Source organism: Teleopsis dalmanni, chromosome 1 (genome assembly GCF_002237135.1).
Source record: "Teleopsis dalmanni isolate 2A chromosome 1, ASM223713v2, whole genome shotgun sequence".
NCBI lineage: Eukaryota > Metazoa > Arthropoda > Insecta > Diptera > Diopsidae > Teleopsis > Teleopsis dalmanni.
Window position 1 is genome coordinate 138,893,907 of NC_051846.1, and position 5,779 is coordinate 138,899,685.

Here is a 5,779-nt window from a genome sequence, read left to right on the forward strand (position 1 = left end):
AAGTTTTATTTTGTTTTACAATTATAAATCACTAGATTAAAAGATGTAAGATCTGTTGCATATATAATATTTGTAGTTTTTCTTTAATGTTTAATAGATCTACTTGCATTTCTACTTTGAAGGTTTTGCACATTTGCTTCTGCACAATTGGTCAGGCGCCAAAACATTGTTTACGGTTGTGCGTACGAAATCACAAAAGAAAGAGTTATTCTGCTGGTTTGAAACAATAAGGGCGAAATCACAATGTAACACATCTCTCTTTTAATTAAATAATATTATATATAATTAAATAAATTTTATTAAAGTAATATGAATGTTGATCCAGTTTTTCAATTTAAGTAAGATGTTGATATATAACAATTATTGACTGAACGTAAAATACGCATCAAAAACGAATATGTAAATTTTAATTCAATAAAGGCCATAACACAATGAAATACTTTTAGTATGTGTATTTATCTACTATTAATCTACTGAAACTAATTAACAAAAATTTGTGTAATGAATTTTAATTCGTATATACATACAATATATGTAACCGAATTGAAATATATGTATATTTATAAAATCATTAATATGTAATGACAACTAGATTAAAACTACGAAGGTACGCAAAATTCAAATATCCACAACAACTTAAACACAAGCTGAATGTAGTTGCAAAACATATATTAATTAAAAGAGAAGAAAACAAAATCTCTGCCTCACTGATAGTGGTAAAGATACATATATCTATGAATGTGAGTGACATATAAAACATATTATACAACAATGAATGTATCTAAAAAAATCGGCTCATAAAAACTATAAAACACTTTTCATACTATATTAATGTCATATTAATATTGCTAATTAGTTTAAATAGGCTTGATGCAATATCAATACGAAAAAATATATACATATATGTATGTACTATATTAATGATTGGTTGCTTTAAAACTTTTTTTTTTATATATTTTACAACGTTTTTTGCTAATAATTTTTTACTTATATACATATTTTATGTATGAAATGAAAATTTGAAATTAAAATTTTACAACATCAAGTGTGATTCAAGTGTGATGTGATAGATATGGATTGATTACGCAACATCACTTTATAAATAAGCCGGGTGTCATAATCAGTCTGCTTTTTAATAATTCCTAGCAAATATATATATAAATGTTATTTAGTACAAATCTATTTGTCTTACGAAAATATACAACGATGAAAAAAACATTTAATAACGGATAACGGCAGAATATAAAAGCTAATTTCTTGAAAATTTTGGAAACAATAAAAGAGTGTTCAAGTGACTTCTGTTGACCTCTGATATAGAGAAATGATGATAATATAATTATTTGCTTTATATTGTAAAGAAGCAGCGGAATGGGTGGAAATGGTAGAAAGGATGGAGAGCGAAAAAGTGTTCCAGATATAATAATTAGGTTACGTAACGAATATAATTGATTTGTAATAAGAACGGGCATATAATTTATTGTTAAATGTATAAGCGATAATTTATGTAATAAATTGACTTAAATTAAATACTGTGATCTTTCAAATAACAAATATAGCCACAATTTTGTACTTATTACAGTTAGTAATGCTATCTTTTAGTAGAAAAAAGTAAGAAATTTAAATACAATCACAATTATATGATTGTTTTGGAAGAGTAAGGAATATTCATTACATTATTGAAATTACATGTATGATAAATCCGGACTCAATTTAGATTTACTCTCCATCTGACATTTGTGTAGTAGTATTCGTAGGCTATTATATTTTTCATAAACACTTTTATGTATTGAATCAAATCACACTTTATTTGTCAAGTCATATAAACCAGTTGTTAATTTCAGGGTAATGTTGCTAGTCTGGCTAAATATCTAGTGTTATAAATTAATCTCGTGTTATACATTTTTTCTCGCGATTTACCAATTGAAAACGCCATTAATATCCATTTCGCACAAAATTTGGATATTATCAAAAAGTTTTTATGTGCAAATTTATGTCAATTTTTTGTGCTAAATGAATGTTAGTATTAGATTTAAGACAACCATGTGAATACTGCTTCATGCGGAAGTGAATATGGTGTTAAACGAAGAGTAACAGAGAGAAAGGGAAAAAAGAAGAGAGAAAAAAAACCGGGCAGATTAATTGCGTTGGAAACAAGATCCTTCATAAATTTTGAGTTAGAAGAAAAGTATAACGAAAAATATTGAATATAAGATAATCATTAACTAGATTGACTAGATGATGGTGCTATCAACCTTTAAAGAAACGAATGAAACGTTCGTAAAAACATGTTATAAAAGCTCCCATTATCAATTTTTGTATGCCAAATGTCATGAAGACAGAATGACTGTGATCATGAAAGAAATAGAACAATGAATTAATTAAGAAGAATCACCTACATGGAAATACTAGTTCTTAAATACCATATATAATTTGTTGATAATAATATTAAATCTTTTTAAATAATTTTTTGCTCTATTTTTGATTTAAGATTGTTGGCATTGTGTACATATCAAAATACATCTTATGAAAATAATGTATTTCTGAATAGTAATTAATTTATTTAAATCTTAACCTTGTCAATTCTACTCTGGCATTTTATTTTTCTATTCTCAAGCCGTGCTTTTTCTTATGCCTCCGCCCATCTCTATGCTGCGCCACATCGTATTATTTTTATGTATTCTTCTCAGCACAGATGAATGCATCCCTTGTCTTCCACGAACGCTTCGTGTTATAAATTTATTTTTTCATAATTTTAAAATATGTATCGATATGTAGGTGATTAAAATTTAAAACAACAATTAAAGTTTAAGTTTTAATTAAAAAATACAAATACATAATCAACAAATTTTTTGACCAAAATTTTGTAATATCAAATTATCTGCAAAAAAGTATAAAAATCTGAATTTTCGGAAGAAATATTTGAAACTTTTCATTATGGACTGTGGGAATTGAAAACGCCTTAAAACTGAAATTCCTCACATAATTAAAACACAAGACTGCAAAATAGCGATTTAATCATATTCTTCGGAATTCTTGGTTCTTTTTTGTTGTTCAGTTTGAATGCTGCCATTAATCCGAGAAGGACGGCTTAATGTTGATTAATAATAATCGCGTTGCAACGTTAAAAGGACTTATTACTTGCAACTAGAAATTTTAATTAAGGACTGAGTCTGTGAATTCAGCAGTTTTCGCCATAAACTCATTTCGAAAGTGTTTGGTTTAATACTGAATAATTTATTAAGCGACTGCAGCTCGCCCGGCGCCCGCTCGTCCAAGCCCAGTGCTTGCATCAGGGAAACTTTTATTCTTGTCCAAAAGTTTGGCTTCCCTGAAATTACTTTGCTCAGTGAAAGCTAACAAAATAACAAGAAAATTGAAATTAACTTAATTTTCTTAATTCAACTTGTAAAGAACTTAGAATAAAATATTTTACGCTTTTTGCAAATTTATTTTCTCTCTGAGTAAAGATTTCAAGCAAAGTTATTTTAAGGTGCATTAGAGAATTATTTACTACGAGAAAATGCGAATTCAATTTACACAAAAGAAAATGTTCCTGAAAAGTTCATTCTAAAGTTCTAAAATTCTGTATGATAGAGACCATAAAATTATTTAAATTTAATACATTAACGGATTTCACTTACTTAAACCGTGACAGACAAAATTTGCTTTCAATTCTCAAAAGTCAGTGAATAATTGTTGCAGTGGACCAAGCAATTCCTTCTGTTGGCTCAGTTTATTTAAAGTATTTGATTCTGAGTCCTTAAGAGATATTGCATGATTTTTATCGGAATGTACTCTGCTTCTTAAGTGAATTATTTTCAAGTTTCCTTATGCACTTCCGTACAACAAAAGTCAATTTAGAATGCTTTGACAGCAGAATCTCTGCCATCCTTCAATGGCAAACAAACACACTTGAAGCATGCACTTGTGATTTTCTTGCTTCACCTAAGAAATAAATAAACATCAATGAAGTTTAGAGAAATTGAGTAAGAGTAAATGGAATTTCTTCTATTTTTTTCAAAATTAAAAAAAAAGTCGAATCAATTGCATGAACCCAACAATATGTGAGGGATTTACTTTGAAAACACTATGTAGAGCTAAAGGATAACATTTTTGCATTTTATTTTATTCCTTTTGAAAAGTTTGCTAACGTGATATGTATTTATTAAAGTAAAAAAAATTCCCACTATTAAATATCATGTTACTTCAAAAGAAAATCGTCCTCACTTCCCAAAACCTAATTGTATCTAAGTGTGAATTCTTGTACAGAGCACACTTAAATTATTTTTAAATTTTATTCCCAAAATAGACTACCGTACTCAATATCTTTATGTACCTTTATGCAAAGGATTTTCATATCAATTTTCTTTTTTCTCTTGCTTTTGTTTCATTTATAGTAAGCTTTTAATAGTAAAAAAAGAAGATGTCCTTATTTCAAAAATAAATGGCTTTGAGATTTTCCTGTTTGCTGGAATATTGCTTAATGGAGTTGAAACTAATGGACGCTACATTGGCATGAAATGCGCTCTCAATGTGTAAATACACAATAGATAATGCGTTGGTCTACATTTATGCCAATATGGATGCCAGTAAATTAGATATGCGTAAACTAGCACATCCTTTTGGAAGCACTCATGATGGCTTTGATAACACATATTTTATAAAATAAGTTTCTAAACTTAGAGTGAAGTGCATAACATGATTAATGAATTTAAAAATTCTAAAAGTAAAAAAAAATAAAACTGTGTATATTAATAAAAACAAAAAAGTTTGAAATGCAATAAACAATTATTTTAATTATTAAAGTTAATTTTTTCATGTCGAGAGTGAAGCGTCTTTATAACTATTTAAACTATTTAAAAGTTAGACGGATTTGGATAGCAATGAAAAGACAAGAACAAAAATTTATTTAATTTATTGAAATTTGGGTGACCACACAACGCTGTTTAGAGTATTGCCAAGTACTCATAATCAGTGGTCTTAGGAAATATTCGAGTTTCTTAATTAGTTTATAGTCCATATATAATTTGTTTGGACTGCAAGTGCCACGCTTAGAACTCGTGCTTGTTATGGATTGAGTGTTGTATTAATCCTTACAACTACTTCAAATGTACTGCGGTTTTAATTACAATTTTAGTTTTAATAACTGTACTAGAGTTATTAATTTCTGCCAATTTAGTATTTTACTTTAGAATTATTCTATATTCTTTAAGAATTGTAGGTATTGTCACCATCAGATAACATTATATTCAGCTACGATTAGTTTATATAAATTACTGAAGATTAACGCGAATTTCATTATTTAATAAATCAAATATATTTTATCAGTCTCTTTTAATTTTCAGGGTCCTCAAGAAAACATTTTCTTAGAAAATATTATACGTCTGTACGACACTGTACGGCAATTCTCCTTTTTGGTATTTCAATGTTATAAGGTTAAATCTGTATTATGCAAAAATAGGGTTTTTAAATGTCAATAAGATATTTTTATTTTTATAAAAACAAATATCGTATCTTCAATAAACTTTCTATGATTAAATAGATAAACATTTTTGACGTCGACACCCTTTTTCAAATTCCCCTCCTTTACCCACAAAAAGAGAGATTAATCGAAAATTTCTTAACATGGTTAAATATTTTAAGAAAAACTCAGCTTTATGAGTGAAGAAGACAAAAGTGTTTATTTATGCAATAATAGTAAGTTACCTAAAAAAAATTAGTATCTTTTAAAAAAAAAATTGTTTATTAAACGTTTAAAATTTTAATCTTAGAACTTTAA